Source organism: Crocodylus porosus, unplaced genomic scaffold (genome assembly GCF_001723895.1).
Source record: "Crocodylus porosus isolate Cpor-Errol unplaced genomic scaffold, CroPor_comp1, whole genome shotgun sequence".
NCBI lineage: Eukaryota > Metazoa > Chordata > Crocodylia > Crocodylidae > Crocodylus > Crocodylus porosus.
The window spans coordinates 3882692-3893921 of record NW_017728917.1 but is presented as its reverse complement, the minus strand read 5'-3'; the positions used below and the strand labels follow the sequence as shown (position 1 = coordinate 3893921).

The window sequence follows — 11230 nt, the reverse complement described above, 5'->3', positions numbered from 1 at the left end:
GATGCTCAGATAGGAAAGCAGCTACTTGAGCTGTCTTGAATGGAACTGCGGCTCCCGGTCACCATTAAACACAAGGAGGACGTGCCATTAGAAAGCTTCAAGAAGCCGCTGCTGAAACACCCGAGTGGAAATAGCAAACATCCGATCTGGGAAGTGGGCTACAGGGCTTGCAACCCTTCCCATATTCCTTATTTAGTGTTACCCTGCCAGCAACATAGCACAGGGGTCTCCAAGATTTTTTATTTTTACCCTTTAGCCTATGCCAAACTCAGTGTGTGCCTGGACAGCACGTACTCACTCAAGTGCATGTGTGTGAAAAGGACAGAGGTGGGAATCCCTATGAATATATCCACATGGAAACAGTTTATTTTAATCAGAAGCCCTTCAGGAGAAGCAGCAAATGAATATGAACCAGCTCGTCACTAGAGTGTTTGTTCTTCAGTCCCACATCCCGGCCGAGTCTGCCAGCCGCACCCTTGGCTGGGGCGGACTGTCATGGCTCTGATGTCAGCAGAGCTACATTATACTCATCTCCATCATCTGAGGACTTGGCCTGTTCACAATCCTGCAAGTTAAATTGTGTAATCTGGAGAGGAGCATTGAAATGAGACATTTATTCGGGGACTTAAGGAGCAGCTCCCCAGGTCTGAGTTTCAGCCTACCTAACCATTGCTCCCAGTTTATTCATTCTTAACAGACATGGTTTTCTCTTCCAGAGTTCTTTTAATAGGCCATCTTTTGTGCAGATGATTTGGCAGGCCCTAGAGAAGAGGTGTGGTCTGTCAGAAAGGCCCTTCCTGCACACTGTTACAAAATACCATGCTCTGTACTTCTGCTCAGTCCTATCCTGCCACATGACAGAAGTACATAAGTGTACACACACAGGCTGGTAAACACAGTATGTGGTGCAGAGCCACACCTTTCTATACAAGGTCCAGAAAGCCATGATTAGATTTGAATGATCATAGTAGACAATTGTCTGAATTCTACATAAACTGGCTTCTTCAGGCAGGAAAACAACTTGTCTGCCAAGTTTGGTAGCCCGGCCAGACAACTGTTGATTTCCATCCTCCTGTATCCTATTAAAAGGATTATATCTTTTAAATCATGCTACTGTTACATAACTGTAAATTAGTGGTGACAGATACATTACTATCAGCAAAGTTTGGCTCCATGGCTAAGAGGAGCCAGTGATCAGCATTGTGGAAATTAATCTGGATTACACTTTGCTTAGATGAGAAATTTTTGATGTAAAGATGTAAGGCAAAGCTTTCAAAGTGAAGGGACTAATCTTAGGCTTCTAACTACAAATTTTAGGCACCAGAGGGAGATTTTTCAAAGGTGCAAAGGGCTTTAGAAGTCAGCGGAAGCTGGCTGCTTCCTACATACTTGGGACCTTCGAGAAAACTCCCCTCCCTATTGTGGTAGCTGGATTTGCAGAAGTGCCAAGGACCTGCAGCCTTCATTGACCTAAGAAGGAATTATGGCTATTTAGAAGCTCTACGTAACACTCGGCCTGCCTACCAGCCGTGTGCTGCTGAGAATAGCCGGCGCGTGCTGCACTTGTGTCTTACAGTCGGGTCCAGGACAGAGCTTGGTGTAAAGTTCTTTGATGGCCCTGATGAAATAGGGAACCCCCTTCTCTTTGGTATTTCTTGGGAGCCTACTTTCTGGTTTCAGGCTTAAAGACCCTTTCTGCTTTCAGAAGCAGAAAGGGGGGGATTTTATAACAGAGACCTGAACTCCCCCTGCACGGTACAGGATTTCTCTATAAGTTCAAATGTGTTCATCATCTTCTCCATGATGGCAGAAGAAAAGGAAGAAGGAACATCGGAACTAGCTGTCAGGGGATGTTGAATCTGTGATGCCTCTTGTAAGTCTTCTTGCTGGTACACAGATACTGGGGAAACCTCCAGCGCATGACACGTTAGAAAATGGAACCTAAAAGCTGATTTATAAAAAATTAGACAAAACCAGTTTCCCAACGACTTCATAGTTAAAGGATACCCACTAACAGTCTGGAGATCCACGAGGACATTACAGTATCTGTTCCTAAACTACGACTGGGTAGAGACAGAATTAGTTATGCAACGGCAGGCAGCTAATTCAGATCATACAGAAAAAACTCTGGACACCACATGGCCTCAATAAAACACTGTTCTTTGGCTGTTTATGACAGAGCTGGTTACTTATTTTCACAATCTGAAATAAAACAATCGTTTTTCATATATGGGGCCCAACATGCTTGAAGCTGTCTTTGGCCTGGGCTTGTAAAATAAGACTTCTGTTTGCCGTTTTGGCATTAGGTAAGAATTCATGTGGGAACCTTTGTGCTGAAATATCTACTAAGGCTCTGTACAGAGCACATCAGTACCAGCTGCAGATAGCCGGTTTTCCACGGAACAGGGATGTTCTTCATTCTATAGATTCAGAGACTGAGACCAGAATGCACCATTGTGACAATCTAGTCTCCTGTATAACATAGGCATATTGAATTGTGTGCCTATAGAGTGGTTGATCCCTACCTGGGTAGCAGTAAGGGTGCCAGGATTTCTCACATTTGTGCATTCCCCTGAAGATGGAGTGCCAGCAAATCATCCCTTTGCAAAGCTGCTGCATATTATTCTAGCTAGCTCATCAGAACGTGTCTTCCACATGTGTATCTGAGCTCCCCTGCAGGACTGCTGCCATATTCCACCCCAGAGGTGGTTGTAGTGAGTAACCTCAAGAGTATATTCATTTTGGAATCCAAAATGATGAATGCCTTAGAAATAATTTTAAAAAGGTAATTCTGACTCCTCTTCAAATGTGGCTCAGTGCTAGGTAGAATAACTCAGTCAGCGCTGATCTTTGATGAGAAAATTAAGAAGGAGAGTTGTTAGCATTTAAGGGTAAAGCAATGACATGTACCAACACTTTCCAGGACATACATGAACGTTACTATCTAAGAGTGAAAGAAGCATAGTGACTTGACATGCATGTACATTGTGTTACAGCAAACTTAATCCTAAACCTTGATGATACGTTTCACATTTATTATCTTTGATGTCATTATGCCACTTTTCCTGGCACTCCATTTCTTTTGCCTGCTTATTTGATACTTAAAAAGGTGCAGTAGTTGTGGGGGAGACAGCATCATCCCACCTTATTTCCATTCACTTAGACAAAAATTATTAGATTGCTTATGTAGGCAGGGCTGAAAAACCCCCATTACATTCTGTAAAGCCCCATTGCAGAAAGTGTGCTACACATCTGGGAAAGCACATCCTTTTGGGGATGGCTTCCCCTGTCTGTCCTAACAGCAGAGGAGTGAAATGGGTGACACTACTGTCAGTATGAAGTCCTTTTTGTAAGGCAATGTATATTAGGTTTATTTTTGGCTTTCTGTTCCAGCTGACTGTAGGTTCAACTCAGCTGCAGATCTGTGACTCCTTTAGGTGCTGCTTAGGTTAGAATATAGGACTTGCTACATCTACATCTCAGTTTGGCAAATAATGTTTCACATCTGAGGAATGCGATGAGCAAACCTATATATAATCTTGACTACGCACAGGCCCACCACAACTACTTCAGAATCTATTCAAGGTCTGTCTAAAGTATATTCCAGAAGATTTTACAGAGACAGTCATGCCCTCCTTTCTCTCCCACCCGCCCCTCCAAAGCACATCTGGTTTGGGATACAGAGGTGACTAAGCTGGAAGTTCACAGGGATTCACGTGTGGGGAGGTTGGTTTGGCTGCTTTAGAGAAACAGAGCAGTGCGCTGTCTGGGTTCCAGACTACTCTGAAGCTCAATGGCATTCAGGTCCGGAGACTTTTTTTCATTTGAGGAAATGTTGCTATGTAGATAGCTGGTTTGCCCTGTGTGTTTGAAGGCAGTCTGTTGTTAAGAAAAAAAACAACTGCCGCACCTTTCCCCACTGGTTTCTTCCTGTAACAGTTATCCAGAGGGGTCAAGCATATGTTAAATACCAGCAAGTTAAGAACCAGTAAATCCTTCTTTCCTCCTCCAGTGTGCAGACAGCACATATAAATCAGTCGCCCGTGTGCGTGCTCAGAAGTAGCTCCTAGCACATCAAAACAGTTGCCGCCTTCAATTAATGAGCAGCAATTCTGCCCAAGGAATATTCATACAGAGAGAGCACAGATACCCAACATAATTCTCCATTTACAATTGGCTCTGACAGTTTCACCTTAGAAATGTTGTTTTCTGTCCCCCCATAATATCTCAAAAGCCTCTACTCCTGCAATATGCCACGTTTCCCTCACAAATTTGCTTCTCCGTTCACCTTTGCGACAAGCCATTACCAATAGCTTTTAACGTGCTATTGATGTTAACGATATTTACAGTACAGGCCAAGTTCCCCTGAACTGATTAGCAGTCGTTCCAGATGCTGTTAGCATACAGGTCACGCAACTCTTGTCCAGGAGGCAGTGTCTGAAGTCTGGAGGGCAAGGGGTAAGTGATCTGTATTCTGGCTTTAACTGGAAGGGGAGCATGCTGCCTGGCTTTATTTGTTCCTTAGTGAAAATTTTCTTTTCTTTTTCTTTTTTTTTTAAAACATAATTACCAAGTTATAAAGACCTGCCTCAAAGCTAGGAGCTAAATCAGTTGTCACACAAGCATGTCGTTGTGCTTACCACAGTCAAATAGAAATAATAGTCTGTTCTTAGATTGAAAGTACTCTGTGGCAGTGATCCTGACTGGGGGAATTTGGATGCCAGTAAAATATAAATAAATTATGAAGTCCTGGGGACACCTTTTATCTACAGATCTCAAAACACTTTCTAAAAGCATTGCGTTAGTGGGAGAGCCAAGGATATAATTCGAGTCTCCTGACTCCTGGTATCTGGACTATTTAGGGACAATCAGTGGGGAAGCAAACTCATTCTCCTGAGCAGGACAACTTTCAGGGCCACACTGCTCTTTGCCCCTCTCCACCCCTACAACCTTTCCTGCCTGTCTGTTGCAGAATGACCCAGGTAAGTCCTGTCACTCCGCTGCCATCTCCAAAATATGAATAGGCAATAGCAGTGCTGCGTTAGAGAGGACACGGAGTATCCTTTTAAATTACCCCTATAGCTGTAACATGAGACTAGTGGGCTCAGGTTCTGGTAATGATGATACTGTCAGACAATGGTGCAAGAGAGTTAAGGAGAATGAAGCCAGTTGCTGAAGCACTGCTAATAAATGTGTGCATCTGCGGACATGTGTGTATGCCTAGATTTACTTTTCACAAGACACTAGAGAGGTAGAGCAGTGACACAGTTAAACAGCACATGGTGTGTGGATTTCTATCCCTATTTTCCTATGTGGGCTTAGTTTTCTCAACACAAGGCCAGGATATAACGTCTTGGTGAACCAACAGTGTTTTATATTAAACATAGTATGAAAGCTGGTAAAAGTCTTTTCTTATGAATTATGCCATCCAACATTGTTGCCACCTCCCAATAGTTTTCTCCAACACGTACATCCACTGGCACATTTAGTGCTGGCAAACAAGTTTATACAAAGAGAAGAATGACTTTCCCTTGACTCTGCTTCATGTATGTTTTAATAAGTGATTCCAGCTTTGCATACCCCAGTCATCTTGCGTACAGAAGCAATCCATGGGTCTTTACTGGGGACGGGCCATTTCCTGAGCCAGGACACCAAGTATAGGCTCCTTAAATCAAAGAATAACCACACATCAGTAGTAACATTTAGAACTATGCCATTGTAGCCTAATAAAGAGCTAGCTAATAAGATGGTAAGTGCCAAAGGAATGAGCGTACATTAATAAAATGACTTCTGGACCTTGCAGATAACGTTTTTGAGCCTATGTTGTGTCACAGCCAGCTGAGCTATTGAGATGCTAACAGCAACCCACACGTATCTAATGGGGATACATTTGGATGAGTTAAATCCAAGCTTTTGCAAGTACTTGCAATGCACCAGCTGAACTGAGCAACGTATCAGCAGAAGTAGGCCTTACTGGACAAAGAACAGTATCTGATGTCCTACATAGTTAACCTGTACCAGCCAACTGTTTCGATCCTGCCCTTTGGTGCGTGTGGATTCACGCCGACTTGCCCATAACAATAATATTAAGAAATAACATGCCCAGATCTCTCTGAAAGGCAGCCTAGGACACTGATCCTGAACACCTAAAATTGGTTCAGTAAGTGCTACAAGGAGCTTAACTGTTGCGCACTTCAATCTCAAGTAAAGCTGTCAGTATTTGATAAATGATACTGTATTGTCTGGCTGACAGCTCCCTGTTGCCTCCCTCAGCACTTTGACATTCTTCTCACGGCAAAGGCCAGAGCTGAGGTCTGAGATCTGCCCGTCTTGGGAACAGAATTGACGCTCTTTCTGACTCAAAACTAGCTGAGGAATAAACCTAGCTTCTCCACACTCCCAGATCAGAGAGAACAACGTGTTACACTAGAACAACCCACATCCTCCTGAACTTTTACCTTTGTGGAAAGTAACCTGTGTTAATTATAAAGTCGCTAGACTACGTCCATCATGTGCTATGAGCTAGCTATGTCCATATCACTCCACCTACCCTGGATAACCTTAGCTTCCAGAGGGCTTCTGGTACAGGCACGGCTCTTCTTTAACCTCCGGTGCCAGTAATCTGAAACGAGACTGCTGGAAATGAGAGAGAGAGAGAAAGAGGGTGAGTTGGCTATTTGATTACAGGCCACAGGCACATGCCTGGCCTTCATGGATATATTAAGTAAGAGACATTTTAAAACAAAACCACCCTCAGTAACCTTATCGTAAGCCTGAATCAACTATCCATCTGTTAGCTCTCTGTACTGCCCACATATTCTCTAATCAGACACAAGTGCCAATGATTTTAGGAACGTTGCACCCCAAAAATCCCATTTTCATAATTATGAGGGAAACTGCTCTGGAGGAGAAAGCTCCATGCACTCAGTTCCTTTAGCCAGCCCATGCACACCTTGGAAAACAATATCCAAGCCCTTCCTTGCTAATGTATCTGTAAATAACTACAAATTCCCATTGGACACGAGCTGTTGCTATCCTGTGATACTCAAATGCTCTAAAACTACCATTCAAAAGGCCAGATTCTCCCTTAATGGCTCCGGAAAATAATGCCAGTTCTTTTACCATTTTGCTTTAGTCCCTATGAGGTGTCATAAAAGAACCTGCCATGGAGAGGGAGCTCTGCAAACAAAACGGTGGCAGCAAATTGATAACCTCATCAGCCTTAGTTTATGGAAGCAGAAGCAGTAGCTCGACAGGAAAGTGTAATTCAATTCTCCCTCAATCGAACCTGATGCCCAAGAATGTAATAACTTCATGAAGGGCTCTCTTTTTAGGGGGATCTTTGCCAACCACCCTTAAGGTCATCAGTAAATCCTGATACAGAGTATTGTTTGGCAAGTGTAGGCCCAGTAAAAGGGCTAAATCATAGGGGATTACTTCTGACCCTGCTTTGTAGCTCACCACCCATTGCAGGAATGCACTAAATATCTCTCAGAGCAGGCAAAAGTCAAACAGCCCACGTGCATGCATTGGCCTGCATCTATTTTGACTTTAAACATAAAACTCAGAACAAGCACAAAAAAAAAGCAAACCCTGACTCTAAAAGTTGGACCTTGCCATAAGGAGCCTGCTGCTATGAACCTTAATTATTCCTATGGTTTGATAAAGAAAACTTTTATATGGTGAAACAAGACTAGTAGGTTAAAATCGTTTCTAACTTCCTCCTCAGTGTCACAACAAGCAGCTTAGATCTTTAACACAAAGAGTTTTACTTTTCATTATTTATGCAGTTTGCTTTACATATTTATCGTGGTTGTAGTAGTTAGCAGCCAATGAGTCAACCTCACTTTTGTGACAGTTATTGTCGAATGTATTTAAGTGCCACCCTGGGAAACATTAATAAAGACAATCTCTGCTCTGAAGAGCTTACAATCGAAGGTCCTGGCCCTACATGCTTAATTCTCAGCACATGAGTAATTCCTTTCAAGTCAATGCAACTACCTCGGCACTTAAACATATAAGTGTTTGCCACATCATGTCTTAAGGGCCAAGACCTGAAGATGTTTGAAATGAGTGGCCGGCCATGGCAATGAATGCTAGGCTGGGTCGTACTGTTTCAGGCTGGGGCTATGAAACACAGAGGAGGCCGGATCCCCACAGCACGGTTTCGTTTTGATGCTCTCAGTCGCTACCACAATGGGCGCATTGTTTAAGCAGTGGATAGCACAGGGGTCTTGCAACTAAAGTTTCTAGAAAACTGACCCCTGGGGCCTAGCAAGAGTAGAGTCAACTGAATCACCCTCTGAGGTCACAGGTCAACAGTACTAAACTCCCTTAAGGCTTCTCATGCAACCACACACTCATCCAATGATGGTGTACTTTGAAACGAACATGCCACCTATACCAGCATAAAACGTTATCTCTGTTCACCAGCAAAGCACTTGCTGACCTCCTGCTCCTGACGGTCCCAGGAGTCACAGGACGAGATAGGGAAACCTTTGACAAACCTTCTGTGCCAAGTTTTGTTAGCACGTTATCTAGATAAATATACCCTGTGTCTTGTGAGCTTGTCTCTACTTGTGCCACGTGCAGCAAGGAAAATGATCCCAGCCCTCGAAATCAAAAGGTTGCTTTGGCAGCGACACCACCATAAGCACTGCTAGCATTTGCATAACAGTTGCATCCGAGAATCAAAGAGATCAAAGAGTTAAACCTCCCCAAACCCCACGAAAATAGGTAAGTCCTGCTATTTGCAATGCTTTCATGGCTGGCCCTGCTCTTGCCTATTTTGTTCCTGAACTTGTGGAGTTTGGATGCTTTTCAGGGGGCTTCCTGGCTCTCCACTTAAGGCCTTGTGTATACTTAAAAGTTTTGCCAAATTTGCTGTGCCTGTGTGGTTAAAGCAGTACCATTTCCGGCCCCTCTTCCCCACCCCCATAACACACTAGCGAAGCCACAGTTTTCTTGCATACAGATGTTTATTGCAGTTCAGTGAAGGGAAATAAACCATGCTGGAATATGCTCTCCATTCAGGATACCTACCCGTACGCCTGTACCATATAATGGTGTAATATCACAGGCTTCACCAGCATAGGAAGGCTGATTTTTATTTATTTATTTAGCGTAGATGAGGCCTGAGCTACAGCAACCTCAGCTCTGCCTGTAGTGTAATGGACTTCAGCCATACTCCCATCCGCTGCTACAGTGGGCTCTGAGTGGAAGAGAGATGTCCTCAAAGGCATCCATACCCAATTTAAGGCCCATATGTGGTACCCAAACAGCATAAAAGAAACCCAACTAAGCAGAGAATTGTGCCATGAAAGCTTAAGTGATTTACGAAAAGTCCCATGGCAAATCTCTGGCAGCAGTGGGACCAAAATCTACGAGTCCTGACCCCCCGTCAGAACCCTGGATACGAGCTCCTACCACCAAAAGGGCTTACCATAAATTGATACACATTTGGTCCTGCTTCCACCTTCAGTAAATGAGTCAGAGATACTGATGCCAGGGCAACCCAGCTTCCTTTGTGAGCAATATGCCTCGCCTTCCTTTTTTGCATGAGGATTTCTGGGGCCCTCACTGTCCTGCTCACGTTGCCAGTGAAGCTGTACTCAATCAGCCTTTGACCTCGCCGTGGTATCAGCAAAACCAACCCCTCGCCCTGATTTCTGTCCCTTTTGGCTCAGCTGCACTCCCCTCATCTCGCACGTCTTGCATGTTGCCTTGTTCGAATCACCAAATGCTTCTCTGCTCTCAGTGCCATTCCCACGCCTTGACATTTGGGCTGGGATATTCCCGGGCCAGCCGCACAACGGCATGTGGAAATCACTAAGGATGGCGCAATGTGTTGGATCTGGAGCTGCGTTTTATCAAGCTGTTAGCCACTGGATTACTACAAAGTATAGACATTTTTTATAATGGCTAAATACATTGAAAACAGATGTAGCATGTTCTGTGTCTGTTCCCTCTGGAGAGCTGCCACGATTATGTAATAGCTCAGCTGGGGTGGCAAGTCTCTTTCAGAGGGTGGTAAAGCATTTGCCTAGGGTGACTTTGGGGCCCTCTCTCACTTATTTCCCTGCCGCTCGTGGCAATTTTTCAATTGAAAGTGCTCAGAAGAGTCATTTTTTGGCACTGCGTTTTATGAATGCCTTTCCCCCGCCCTGCCTTACTCCATTAAACACGGATAATAAGCTCAACACATTGCAGTCAGGTGCAGCCAGCGTGCTCTGCCTCTGCTGTGCTCCACAGACTTGGAGCCCTGCCCGCTCTGCTCAGAATAATACCGGGTGCTTAGCCGCTTCAAAGTGCTCTTACAGACGTCAACTAATTAATCTGAACAACACCCCTCCGAGGGAGGTGAGTTAGTATTACCGGCGCTGCCAAGCAGATGGGAGAGCTGGGGCACAGCCCCGAAGGGACTTGGCCAAGGTCAAAGGCGCCGGTGTCAGAGGAGGGAGGGCCGGGTTTGCTGGGCTCGGCTCAGACCACTAAGCCGGCCACACCTCTGCCTTATGTAAGATCCCAGTGCTTTCCCACGGGAGTGTCCCGTGCCCTCCGCACGACAGCCCTGGCGCTGGATGCCCTGCTCCAGCCTCCATGGGGCAGCCCTGCAGCCCACCCTGGTTCTCCCCATCCAGCCAGAAACCCCCGGGGGAGTGGGGAGGGGCGCTGGCTCAGGCTGTGCCCACGGCCTGACTCTCCTTTCATGGGCCAGGACCCAGGCTGGGGTGGAGGGGAACTCCTCCCCGGATGGCAGAGCCCTGGGCACTGAAGGGGCAGCTGGGGACACTGCAGGGGCACTGACAGGCAGCCGGGGACACTGCAGGGGCACTGAGGGGGCAGCTGGGCGTGCTGAGGGGACACAGAAGAGGTACTGGGGATGCGCTGAGGACACTGGGGGGACACTAAGGGGGAACCGGGGGTGCACTGAGTGCATGGAAGAGGCACTTAGGGCACATGGAGGGACAATGAAGGGGCACCGGGGGACACTGAGGAGGCATGGAGGGTGCACCTGGGGCTCACTGAGGTGGCACTGCGGGCACTAAGGGTGCACTGGGGGCTCTAAGTGTGGGGGGGGCACTTAGGGGTGCACTGACGGTACACTGGAAGCACACTGAGGGGGCACTGGGGCTCACTGAGGTGGCACTGGGGGTACACTGAGGGTGCGCTGGGGGGCACTTAGGGGTGCAGAGGGGGCACTGAGGGTACACTGGAAGCACACTGGGGG

General features: G+C 45.9%; 1 long non-coding RNA gene across 1 annotated transcript; it reads right to left on the bottom strand.

Moving 5' to 3' along the window:
• Positions 1-317: 317 nt before the first annotated feature.
• Positions 318-8971, bottom strand: LOC109311154. Its single transcript, XR_002101434.1, has 3 exons — positions 8552-8971; positions 6551-6636; positions 318-1910 (listed from the first exon to the last, which is right to left on the bottom strand). It is a non-coding gene; the product is annotated as an uncharacterized LOC109311154 (long non-coding RNA).
• Between the last annotated feature and the right edge of the window lie 2259 nt (positions 8972-11230).